Genomic DNA, 12339 nt, shown 5'->3' on the forward strand with positions numbered 1-12339 from the left:
TCGGGCAGGCTCGGGCAACGCGCGGCCCGTTCGGGTTATCGCTTCTCGGCCTTTTGGCTAAGATCAAGTGTAGTATCTGTTCTTATCAGTTTAATATCTGATACGTCCCCTATCTGGGGACCATATATTAAATGGATTTTTAGAACAGGGAGATGGAAATAGAGCTTGCTCTGTCCACTCCACGCATTGACCTGGTATTGCAGTATTTCCAGGACCGGTGCACCCTTTCCTTATGTGTTGACTAAAAGCAGATTCCAAAAGTGTTTTTTGTCTTTGCTATTGTTTCTGTCTTTCTGAAGGGATCTCCCCTTTTAATCCCATTATTTCAACACCTGTTGGACAATGCATGAGTGATAATGAGCTCATTGATTAAATGCAATTAATGAATAGATTGCCACCTCTTGTTGTGTGTCGTCTGTGTTTCTGTGTTTCCGGCATTTCACATTGGAACACCTCATTCACCTTCCTTGTCTTCTCTCCGCCCTCCCTTTTAGGTAAGTTAAAGAGCTGCACCTGAGCCAGCCACTGATTGATTGATTGATTGATTGATTGATTGATTGATTGATTGATTGATTGATTGATTGATTGATTGATGCAGCACAACAGTCAAATAGTGGAGTGGAGTAGGGGAACAGCAAACAGCCAATAAAGCAGCCCGCCCGCTCGCCTGCCCGCCACAATGGACCTACCTGTGTACACTAGATGGATGTGATGGAATGTACTGTCGTCCCTACATTTCAAGAAGAAGTAAGAATTGCAGTTGCAACAAAGCCTTGCTTGCCTACAAAGAGAGCAGCAATTTGGATTTGTTACTATGTTACCTAGAAGAATAACAAACTGTGCAAGGATGGAGGTTGTAGGAGCAAGGAGAAGTTGTCTGTAAAGTTGGTGGATGCCTATTTTCCATTTTGCAGTCCCTTGTCTCCCTCTTGTGGCCTCCTGGAGGCAACTAGCTGTGCAAAAAAAGACAGCCTGGCGGCCGGCTGTTGCAGTGTTGCCCTCTCAGGCAACACTGAGTGACTGACTGAGCCTCACCGTCTTATATAAAGTTCAGACGGAACTTTGCACGTGTCATAGTGGAGCCCTCAGGATTCCAGAGCCAGCTTTCTGACATCATAATGGGGCCTCAGAGATAAAAGCCTGGGCCCAGGCAGTGTTGGTCAGTGCTGCTCAGCAGGCAGCACTGGACTGGACTGGATTACAGCTGATACAAGGTGTGAAGGAACAAGGGGTGGCTGTGGGCATGCACTTGCTGCCGCTGCCAGTGTTTATCTGCATGGCAGCAGGGCATTTGGGCGTTGCCAGGAAGGCGTTTTTATGTAGATTCCTCCTCTTTCAGCACTGCATTGTGGTGCAAGCAAAAGAAGCAAATCCTGTCTGGCTTCCTCTCCGGCCTTTATTCACCTCCCGTGTAGCTGTGAGTGTGTGAGCCTGCAGGGCCCCATGGAATTGCCTAGAAGTAGGCTGAATCGCTGCAAGGGCTGAACAGCAGTATCGGGCAGGCTCGGGCAACGCGCGGCCCGTTCGGGTTATCGCTTCTCGGCCTTTTGGCTAAGATCAAGTGTAGTATCTGTTCTTATCAGTTTAATATCTGATACGTCCCCTATCTGGGGACCATATATTAAATGGATTTTTAGAACAGGGAGATGGAAATAGAGCTTGCTCTGTCCACTCCACGCATTGACCTGGTATTGCAGTATTTCCAGGACCGGTGCACCCTTTCCTTATGTGTTGACTAAAAGCAGATTCCAAAAGTGTTTTTTGTCTTTGCTATTGTTTCTGTCTTTCTGAAGGGATCTCCCCTTTTAATCCCATTATTTCAACACCTGTTGGACAATGCATGAGTGATAATGAGCTCATTGATTAAATGCAATTAATGAATAGATTGCCACCTCTTGTTGTGTGTCGTCTGTGTTTCTGTGTTTCCGGCATTTCACATTGGAACACCTCATTCACCTTCCTTGTCTTCTCTCCGCCCTCCCTTTTAGGTAAGTTAAAGAGCTGCACCTGAGCCAGCCACTGATTGATTGATTGATTGATTGATTGATTGATTGATGCAGCACAACAGTCAAATAGTGGAGTGGAGTAGGGGAACAGCAAACAGCCAATAAAGCAGCCCGCCCGCTCGCCTGCCCGCCACAATGGACCTACCTGTGTACACTAGATGGATGTGATGGAATGTACTGTCGTCCCTACATTTCAAGAAGAAGTAAGAATTGCAGTTGCAACAAAGCCTTGCTTGCCTACAAAGAGAGCAGCAATTTGGATTTGTTACTATGTTACCTAGAAGAATAACAAACTGTGCAAGGATGGAGGTTGTAGGAGCAAGGAGAAGTTGTCTGTAAAGTTGGTGGATGCCTATTTTCCATTTTGCAGTCCCTTGTCTCCCTCTTGTGGCCTCCTGGAGGCAACTAGCTGTGCAAAAAAAAGACAGCCTGGCGGCCGGCTGTTGCAGTGTTGCCCTCTCAGGCAACACTGAGTGACTGACTGAGCCTCACCGTCTTATATAAAGTTCAGACGGAACTTTGCACGTGTCATAGTGGAGCCCTCAGGATTCCAGAGCCAGCTTTCTGACATCATAATGGGGCCTCAGAGATAAAAGCCTGGGCCCAGGCAGTGTTGGTCAGTGCTGCTCAGCAGGCAGCACTGGACTGGACTGGATTACAGCTGATACAAGGTGTGAAGGAACAAGGGGTGGCTGTGGGCATGCACTTGCTGCCGCTGCCAGTGTTTATCTGCATGGCAGCAGGGCATTTGGGCGTTGCCAGGAAGGCGTTTTTATGTAGATTCCTCCTCTTTCAGCACTGCATTGTGGTGCAAGCAAAAGAAGCAAATCCTGTCTGGCTTCCTCTCCGGCCTTTATTCACCTCCCGTGTAGCTGTGAGTGTGTGAGCCTGCAGGGCCCCATGGAATTGCCTAGAAGTAGGCTGAATCGCTGCAAGGGCTGAACAGCAGTATCGGGCAGGCTCGGGCAACGCGCGGCCCGTTCGGGTTATCGCTTCTCGGCCTTTTGGCTAAGATCAAGTGTAGTATCTGTTCTTATCAGTTTAATATCTGATACGTCCCCTATCTGGGGACCATATATTAAATGGATTTTTAGAACAGGGAGATGGAAATAGAGCTTGCTCTGTCCACTCCACGCATTGACCTGGTATTGCAGTATTTCCAGGACCGGTGCACCCTTTCCTTATGTGTTGACTAAAAGCAGATTCCAAAAGTGTTTTTTGTCTTTGCTATTGTTTCTGTCTTTCTGAAGGGATCTCCCCTTTTAATCCCATTATTTCAACACCTGTTGGACAATGCATGAGTGATAATGAGCTCATTGATTAAATGCAATTAATGAATAGATTGCCACCTCTTGTTGTGTGTCGTCTGTGTTTCTGTGTTTCCGGCATTTCACATTGGAACACCTCATTCACCTTCCTTGTCTTCTCTCCGCCCTCCCTTTTAGGTAAGTTAAAGAGCTGCACCTGAGCCAGCCACTGATTGATTGATTGATTGATTGATTGATTGATTGATTGATTGATTGATTGATTGATGCAGCACAACAGTCAAATAGTGGAGTGGAGTAGGGGAACAGCAAACAGCCAATAAAGCAGCCCGCCCGCTCGCCTGCCCGCCACAATGGACCTACCTGTGTACACTAGATGGATGTGATGGAATGTACTGTCGTCCCTACATTTCAAGAAGAAGTAAGAATTGCAGTTGCAACAAAGCCTTGCTTGCCTACAAAGAGAGCAGCAATTTGGATTTGTTACTATGTTACCTAGAAGAATAACAAACTGTGCAAGGATGGAGGTTGTAGGAGCAAGGAGAAGTTGTCTGTAAAGTTGGTGGATGCCTATTTTCCATTTTGCAGTCCCTTGTCTCCCTCTTGTGGCCTCCTGGAGGCAACTAGCTGTGCAAAAAAAAGACAGCCTGGCGGCCGGCTGTTGCAGTGTTGCCCTCTCAGGCAACACTGAGTGACTGACTGAGCCTCACCGTCTTATATAAAGTTCAGACGGAACTTTGCACGTGTCATAGTGGAGCCCTCAGGATTCCAGAGCCAGCTTTCTGACATCATAATGGGGCCTCAGAGATAAAAGCCTGGGCCCAGGCAGTGTTGGTCAGTGCTGCTCAGCAGGCAGCACTGGACTGGACTGGATTACAGCTGATACAAGGTGTGAAGGAACAAGGGGTGGCTGTGGGCATGCACTTGCTGCCGCTGCCAGTGTTTATCTGCATGGCAGCAGGGCATTTGGGCGTTGCCAGGAAGGCGTTTTTATGTAGATTCCTCCTCTTTCAGCACTGCATTGTGGTGCAAGCAAAAGAAGCAAATCCTGTCTGGCTTCCTCTCCGGCCTTTATTCACCTCCCGTGTAGCTGTGAGTGTGTGAGCCTGCAGGGCCCCATGGAATTGCCTAGAAGTAGGCTGAATCGCTGCAAGGGCTGAACAGCAGTATCGGGCAGGCTCGGGCAACGCGCGGCCCGTTCGGGTTATCGCTTCTCGGCCTTTTGGCTAAGATCAAGTGTAGTATCTGTTCTTATCAGTTTAATATCTGATACGTCCCCTATCTGGGGACCATATATTAAATGGATTTTTAGAACAGGGAGATGGAAATAGAGCTTGCTCTGTCCACTCCACGCATTGACCTGGTATTGCAGTATTTCCAGGACCGGTGCACCCTTTCCTTATGTGTTGACTAAAAGCAGATTCCAAAAGTGTTTTTTGTCTTTGCTATTGTTTCTGTCTTTCTGAAGGGATCTCCCCTTTTAATCCCATTATTTCAACACCTGTTGGACAATGCATGAGTGATAATGAGCTCATTGATTAAATGCAATTAATGAATAGATTGCCACCTCTTGTTGTGTGTCGTCTGTGTTTCTGTGTTTCCGGCATTTCACATTGGAACACCTCATTCACCTTCCTTGTCTTCTCTCCGCCCTCCCTTTTAGGTAAGTTAAAGAGCTGCACCTGAGCCAGCCACTGATTGATTGATTGATTGATTGATTGATTGATTGATGCAGCACAACAGTCAAATAGTGGAGTGGAGTAGGGGAACAGCAAACAGCCAATAAAGCAGCCCGCCCGCTCGCCTGCCCGCCACAATGGACCTACCTGTGTACACTAGATGGATGTGATGGAATGTACTGTCGTCCCTACATTTCAAGAAGAAGTAAGAATTGCAGTTGCAACAAAGCCTTGCTTGCCTACAAAGAGAGCAGCAATTTGGATTTGTTACTATGTTACCTAGAAGAATAACAAACTGTGCAAGGATGGAGGTTGTAGGAGCAAGGAGAAGTTGTCTGTAAAGTTGGTGGATGCCTATTTTCCATTTTGCAGTCCCTTGTCTCCCTCTTGTGGCCTCCTGGAGGCAACTAGCTGTGCAAAAAAAAGACAGCCTGGCGGCCGGCTGTTGCAGTGTTGCCCTCTCAGGCAACACTGAGTGACTGACTGAGCCTCACCGTCTTATATAAACTTCAGACGGAACTTTGCACGTGTCATAGTGGAGCCCTCAGGATTCCAGAGCCAGCTTTCTGACATCATAATGGGGCCTCAGAGATAAAAGCCTGGGCCCAGGCAGTGTTGGTCAGTGCTGCTCAGCAGGCAGCACTGGACTGGACTGGATTACAGCTGATACAAGGTGTGAAGGAACAAGGGGTGGCTGTGGGCATGCACTTGCTGCCGCTGCCAGTGTTTATCTGCATGGCAGCAGGGCATTTTGGCGTTGCCAGGAAGGCGTTTTTATGTAGATTCCTCCTCTTTCAGCACTGCATTGTGGTGCAAGCAAAAGAAGCAAATCCTGTCTGGCTTCCTCTCCGGCCTTTATTCACCTCCCGTGTAGCTGTGAGTGTGTGAGCCTGCAGGGCCCCATGGAATTGCCTAGAAGTAGGCTGAATCGCTGCAAGGGCTGAACAGCAGTATCGGGCAGGCTCGGGCAACGCGCGGCCCGTTCGGGTTATCGCTTCTCGGCCTTTTGGCTAAGATCAAGTGTAGTATCTGTTCTTATCAGTTTAATATCTGATACGTCCCCTATCTGGGGACCATATATTAAATGGATTTTTAGAACAGGGAGATGGAAATAGAGCTTGCTCTGTCCACTCCACGCATTGACCTGGTATTGCAGTATTTCCAGGACCGGTGCACCCTTTCCTTATGTGTTGACTAAAAGCAGATTCCAAAAGTGTTTTTTGTCTTTGCTATTGTTTCTGTCTTTCTGAAGGGATCTCCCCTTTTAATCCCATTATTTCAACACCTGTTGGACAATGCATGAGTGATAATGAGCTCATTGATTAAATGCAATTAATGAATAGATTGCCACCTCTTGTTGTGTGTCGTCTGTGTTTCTGTGTTTCCGGCATTTCACATTGGAACACCTCATTCACCTTCCTTGTCTTCTCTCCGCCCTCCCTTTTAGGTAAGTTAAAGAGCTGCACCTGAGCCAGCCACTGATTGATTGATTGATTGATTGATTGATTGATTGATTGATTGATTGATTGATTGATTGATGCAGCACAACAGTCAAATAGTGGAGTGGAGTAGGGGAACAGCAAACAGCCAATAAAGCAGCCCGCCCGCTCGCCTGCCCGCCACAATGGACCTACCTGTGTACACTAGATGGATGTGATGGAATGTACTGTCGTCCCTACATTTCAAGAAGAAGTAAGAATTGCAGTTGCAACAAAGCCTTGCTTGCCTACAAAGAGAGCAGCAATTTGGATTTGTTACTATGTTACCTAGAAGAATAACAAACTGTGCAAGGATGGAGGTTGTAGGAGCAAGGAGAAGTTGTCTGTAAAGTTGGTGGATGCCTATTTTCCATTTTGCAGTCCCTTGTCTCCCTCTTGTGGCCTCCTGGAGGCAACTAGCTGTGCAAAAAAAAGACAGCCTGGCGGCCGGCTGTTGCAGTGTTGCCCTCTCAGGCAACACTGAGTGACTGACTGAGCCTCACCGTCTTATATAAAGTTCAGACGGAACTTTGCACGTGTCATAGTGGAGCCCTCAGGATTCCAGAGCCAGCTTTCTGACATCATAATGGGGCCTCAGAGATAAAAGCCTGGGCCCAGGCAGTGTTGGTCAGTGCTGCTCAGCAGGCAGCACTGGACTGGACTGGATTACAGCTGATACAAGGTGTGAAGGAACAAGGGGTGGCTGTGGGCATGCACTTGCTGCCGCTGCCAGTGTTTATCTGCATGGCAGCAGGGCATTTGGGCGTTGCCAGGAAGGCGTTTTTATGTAGATTCCTCCTCTTTCAGCACTGCATTGTGGTGCAAGCAAAAGAAGCAAATCCTGTCTGGCTTCCTCTCCGGCCTTTATTCACCTCCCGTGTAGCTGTGAGTGTGTGAGCCTGCAGGGCCCCATGGAATTGCCTAGAAGTAGGCTGAATCGCTGCAAGGGCTGAACAGCAGTATCGGGCAGGCTCGGGCAACGCGCGGCCCGTTCGGGTTATCGCTTCTCGGCCTTTTGGCTAAGATCAAGTGTAGTATCTGTTCTTATCAGTTTAATATCTGATACGTCCCCTATCTGGGGACCATATATTAAATGGATTTATAGAACAGGGAGATGGAAATAGAGCTTGCTCTGTCCACTCCACGCATTGACCTGGTATTGCAGTATTTCCAGGACCGGTGCACCCTTTCCTTATGTGTTGACTAAAAGCAGATTCCAAAAGTGTTTTTTGTCTTTGCTATTGTTTCTGTCTTTCTGAAGGGATCTCCCCTTTTAATCCCATTATTTCAACACCTGTTGGACAATGCATGAGTGATAATGAGCTCATTGATTAAATGCAATTAATGAATAGATTGCCACCTCTTGTTGTGTGTCGTCTGTGTTTCTGTGTTTCCGGCATTTCACATTGGAACACCTCATTCACCTTCCTTGTCTTCTCTCCGCCCTCCCTTTTAGGTAAGTTAAAGAGCTGCACCTGAGCCAGCCACTGATTGATTGATTGATTGATTGATTGATTGATTGATTGATTGATTGATTGATTGATTGATGCAGCACAACAGTCAAATAGTGGAGTGGAGTAGGGGAACAGCAAACAGCCAATAAAGCAGCCCGCCCGCTCGCCTGCCCGCCACAATGGACCTACCTGTGTACACTAGATGGATGTGATGGAATGTACTGTCGTCCCTACATTTCAAGAAGAAGTAAGAATTGCAGTTGCAACAAAGCCTTGCTTGCCTACAAAGAGAGCAGCAATTTGGATTTGTTACTATGTTACCTAGAAGAATAACAAACTGTGCAAGGATGGAGGTTGTAGGAGCAAGGAGAAGTTGTCTGTAAAGTTGGTGGATGCCTATTTTCCATTTTGCAGTCCCTTGTCTCCCTCTTGTGGCCTCCTGGAGGCAACTAGCTGTGCAAAAAAAAGACAGCCTGGCGGCCGGCTGTTGCAGTGTTGCCCTCTCAGGCAACACTGAGTGACTGACTGAGCCTCACCGTCTTATATAAAGTTCAGACGGAACTTTGCACGTGTCATAGTGGAGCCCTCAGGATTCCAGAGCCAGCTTTCTGACATCATAATGGGGCCTCAGAGATAAAAGCCTGGGCCCAGGCAGTGTTGGTCAGTGCTGCTCAGCAGGCAGCACTGGACTGGACTGGATTACAGCTGATACAAGGTGTGAAGGAACAAGGGGTGGCTGTGGGCATGCACTTGCTGCCGCTGCCAGTGTTTATCTGCATGGCAGCAGGGCATTTGGGCGTTGCCAGGAAGGCGTTTTTATGTAGATTCCTCCTCTTTCAGCACTGCATTGTGGTGCAAGCAAAAGAAGCAAATCCTGTCTGGCTTCCTCTCTGGCCTTTATTCACCTCCCGTGTAGCTGTGAGTGTGTGAGCCTGCAGGGCCCCATGAAATTGCCTAGAAGTAGGCTGAATCGCTGCAAGGGCTGAACAGCAGTATCGGGCAGGCTCGGGCAACGCGCGGCCCGTTCGGGTTATAGCTTCTCGGCCTTTTGGCTAAGATCAAGTGTAGTATCTGTTCTTATCAGTTTAATATCTGATACGTCCCCTATCTGGGGACCATATATTAAATGGATTTTTAGAACAGGGAGATGGAAATAGAGCTTGCTCTGTCCACTCCACGCATTGACCTGGTATTGCAGTATTTCCAGGACCGGTGCACCCTTTCCTTATGTGTTGACTAAAAGCAGATTCCAAAAGTGTTTTTTGTCTTTGCTATTGTTTCTGTCTTTCTGAAGGGATCTCCCCTTTTAATCCCATTATTTCAACACCTGTTGGACAATGCATGAGTGATAATGAGCTCATTGATTAAATGCAATTAATGAATAGATTGCCACCTCTTGTTGTGTGTCGTCTGTGTTTCTGTGTTTCCGGCATTTCACATTGGAACACCTCATTCACCTTCCTTGTCTTCTCTCCGCCCTCCCTTTTAGGTAAGTTAAAGAGCTGCACCTGAGCCAGCCACTGATTGATTGATTGATTGATTGATTGATTGATTGATTGATTGATTGATTGATTGATTGATGCAGCACAACAGTCAAATAGTGGAGTGGAGTAGGGGAACAGCAAACAGCCAATAAAGCAGCCCGCCCGCTCGCCTGCCCGCCACAATGGACCTACCTGTGTACACTAGATGGATGTGATGGAATGTACTGTCGTCCCTACATTTCAAGAAGAAGTAAGAATTGCAGTTGCAACAAAGCCTTGCTTGCCTACAAAGAGAGCAGCAATTTGGATTTGTTACTATGTTACCTAGAAGAATAACAAACTGTGCAAGGATGGAGGTTGTAGGAGCAAGGAGAAGTTGTCTGTAAAGTTGGTGGATGCCTATTTTCCATTTTGCAGTCCCTTGTCTCCCTCTTGTGGCCTCCTGGAGGCAACTAGCTGTGCAAAAAAAAGACAGCCTGGCGGCCGGCTGTTGCAGTGTTGCCCTCTCAGGCAACACTGAGTGACTGACTGAGCCTCACCGTCTTATATAAAGTTCAGACGGAACTTTGCACGTGTCATAGTGGAGCCCTCAGGATTCCAGAGCCAGCTTTCTGACATCATAATGGGGCCTCAGAGATAAAAGCCTGGGCCCAGGCAGTGTTGGTCAGTGCTGCTCAGCAGGCAGCACTGGACTGGACTGGATTACAGCTGATACAAGGTGTGAAGGAACAAGGGGTGGCTGTGGGCATGCACTTGCTGCCGCTGCCAGTGTTTATCTGCATGGCAGCAGGGCATTTGGGCGTTGCCAGGAAGGCGTTTTTATGTAGATTCCTCCTCTTTCAGCACTGCATTGTGGTGCAAGCAAAAGAAGCAAATCCTGTCTGGCTTCCTCTCCGGCCTTTATTCACCTCCCGTGTAGCTGTGAGTGTGTGAGCCTGCAGGGCCCCATGGAATTGCCTAGAAGTAGGCTGAATCGCTGCAAGGGCTGAACAGCAGTATCGGGCAGGCTCGGGCAACGCGCGGCCCGTTCGGGTTATCGCTTCTCGGCCTTTTGGCTAAGATCAAGTGTAGTATCTGTTCTTATCAGTTTAATATCTGATACGTCCCCTATCTGGGGACCATATATTAAATGGATTTTTAGAACAGGGAGATGGAAATAGAGCTTGCTCTGTCCACTCCACGCATTGACCTGGTATTGCAGTATTTCCAGGACCGGTGCACCCTTTCCTTATGTGTTGACTAAAAGCAGATTCCAAAAGTGTTTTTTGTCTTTGCTATTGTTTCTGTCTTTCTGAAGGGATCTCCCCTTTTAATCCCATTATTTCAACACCTGTTGGACAATGCATGAGTGATAATGAGCTCATTGATTAAATGCAATTAATGAATAGATTGCCACCTCTTGTTGTGTGTCGTCTGTGTTTCTGTGTTTCCGGCATTTCACATTGGAACACCTCATTCACCTTCCTTGTCTTCTCTCCGCCCTCCCTTTTAGGTAAGTTAAAGAGCTGCACCTGAGCCAGCCACTGATTGATTGATTGATTGATTGATTGATTGATTGATTGATGCAGCACAACAGTCAAATAGTGGAGTGGAGTAGGGGAACAGCAAACAGCCAATAAAGCAGCCCGCCCGCTCGCCTGCCCGCCACAATGGACCTACCTGTGTACACTAGATGGATGTGATGGAATGTACTGTCGTCCCTACATTTCAAGAAGAAGTAAGAATTGCAGTTGCAACAAAGCCTTGCTTGCCTACAAAGAGAGCAGCAATTTGGATTTGTTACTATGTTACCTAGAAGAATAACAAACTGTGCAAGGATGGAGGTTGTAGGAGCAAGGAGAAGTTGTCTGTAAAGTTGGTGGATGCCTATTTTCCATTTTGCAGTCCCTTGTCTCCCTCTTGTGGCCTCCTGGAGGCAACTAGCTGTGCAAAAAAAAGACAGCCTGGCGGCCGGCTGTTGCAGTGTTGCCCTCTCAGGCAACACTGAGTGACTGACTGAGCCTCACCGTCTTATATAAAGTTCAGACGGAACTTTGCACGTGTCATAGTGGAGCCCTCAGGATTCCAGAGCCAGCTTTCTGACATCATAATGGGGCCTCAGAGATAAAAGCCTGGGCCCAGGCAGTGTTGGTCAGTGCTGCTCAGCAGGCAGCACTGGACTGGACTGGATTACAGCTGATACAAGGTGTGAAGGAACAAGGGGTGGCTGTGGGCATGCACTTGCTGCCGCTGCCAGTGTTTATCTGCATGGCAGCAGGGCATTTGGGCGTTGCCAGGAAGGCGTTTTTATGTAGATTCCTCCTCTTTCAGCACTGCATTGTGGTGCAAGCAAAAGAAGCAAATCCTGTCTGGCTTCCTCTCCGGCCTTTATTCACCTCCCGTGTAGCTGTGAGTGTGTGAGCCTGCAGGGCCCCATGGAATTGCCTAGAAGTAGGCTGAATCGCTGCAAGGGCTGAACAGCAGTATCGGGCAGGCTCGGGCAACGCGCGGCCCGTTCGGGTTATCGCTTCTCGGCCTTTTGGCTAAGATCAAGTGTAGTATCTGTTCTTATCAGTTTAATATCTGATACGTCCCCTATCTGGGGACCATATATTAAATGGATTTTTAGAACAGGGAGATGGAAATAGAGCTTGCTCTGTCCACTCCACGCATTGACCTGGTATTGCAGTATTTCCAGGACCGGTGCACCCTTTCCTTATGTGTTGACTAAAAGCAGATTCCAAAAGTGTTTTTTGTCTTTGCTATTGTTTCTGTCTTTCTGAAGGGATCTCCCCTTTTAATCCCATTATTTCAACACCTGTTGGACAATGCATGAGTGATAATGAGCTCATTGATTAAATGCAATTAATGAATAGATTGCCACCTCTTGTTGTGTGTCGTCTGTGTTTCTGTGTTTCCGGCATTTCACATTGGAACACCTCATTCACCTTCCTTGTCTTCTCTCCGCCCTCCCTTTTAGGTAAGTTAAAGAGC

At 47.6% G+C, this 12339-nt stretch overlaps 9 non-coding genes across 9 annotated transcripts; all 9 read left to right on the forward strand.

The window, feature by feature from the left end:
* Positions 1-37: 37 nt before the first annotated feature.
* LOC142693454 (U2 spliceosomal RNA) lies at positions 38-228 on the forward strand. The gene has a single exon (XR_012861794.1). It is a non-coding gene; the product is annotated as a U2 spliceosomal RNA (small nuclear RNA).
* Positions 229-1531: 1303 nt separating this feature from the next.
* LOC142693455 (U2 spliceosomal RNA) lies at positions 1532-1722 on the forward strand. The gene has a single exon (XR_012861795.1). It is a non-coding gene; the product is annotated as a U2 spliceosomal RNA (small nuclear RNA).
* Positions 1723-2994: 1272 nt separating this feature from the next.
* On the forward strand, positions 2995-3185 carry LOC142693457 (U2 spliceosomal RNA). The gene has a single exon (XR_012861796.1). It is a non-coding gene; the product is annotated as a U2 spliceosomal RNA (small nuclear RNA).
* Positions 3186-4477: 1292 nt separating this feature from the next.
* On the forward strand, positions 4478-4668 carry LOC142693458 (U2 spliceosomal RNA). Its single transcript, XR_012861797.1, has one exon. It is a non-coding gene; the product is annotated as a U2 spliceosomal RNA (small nuclear RNA).
* A 1272-nt stretch (positions 4669-5940) lies between these two features.
* On the forward strand, positions 5941-6131 carry LOC142693460 (U2 spliceosomal RNA). The gene has a single exon (XR_012861799.1). It is a non-coding gene; the product is annotated as a U2 spliceosomal RNA (small nuclear RNA).
* A 1296-nt stretch (positions 6132-7427) lies between these two features.
* On the forward strand, positions 7428-7618 carry LOC142693554 (U2 spliceosomal RNA). Its single transcript, XR_012861884.1, has one exon. It is a non-coding gene; the product is annotated as a U2 spliceosomal RNA (small nuclear RNA).
* A 1296-nt stretch (positions 7619-8914) lies between these two features.
* Positions 8915-9105, forward strand: LOC142693440 (U2 spliceosomal RNA). The gene has a single exon (XR_012861781.1). It is a non-coding gene; the product is annotated as a U2 spliceosomal RNA (small nuclear RNA).
* Positions 9106-10401: 1296 nt separating this feature from the next.
* On the forward strand, positions 10402-10592 carry LOC142693461 (U2 spliceosomal RNA). Its single transcript, XR_012861800.1, has one exon. It is a non-coding gene; the product is annotated as a U2 spliceosomal RNA (small nuclear RNA).
* Positions 10593-11868: 1276 nt separating this feature from the next.
* Positions 11869-12059, forward strand: LOC142693462 (U2 spliceosomal RNA). Its single transcript, XR_012861801.1, has one exon. It is a non-coding gene; the product is annotated as a U2 spliceosomal RNA (small nuclear RNA).
* The last annotated feature ends 280 nt before the right edge of the window (positions 12060-12339 follow it).

Source organism: Rhinoderma darwinii, assembly GCF_050947455.1.
Source record: "Rhinoderma darwinii isolate aRhiDar2 chromosome 5 unlocalized genomic scaffold, aRhiDar2.hap1 SUPER_5_unloc_43, whole genome shotgun sequence".
Classification (NCBI taxonomy): Eukaryota; Metazoa; Chordata; class Amphibia; order Anura; family Rhinodermatidae; genus Rhinoderma; species Rhinoderma darwinii.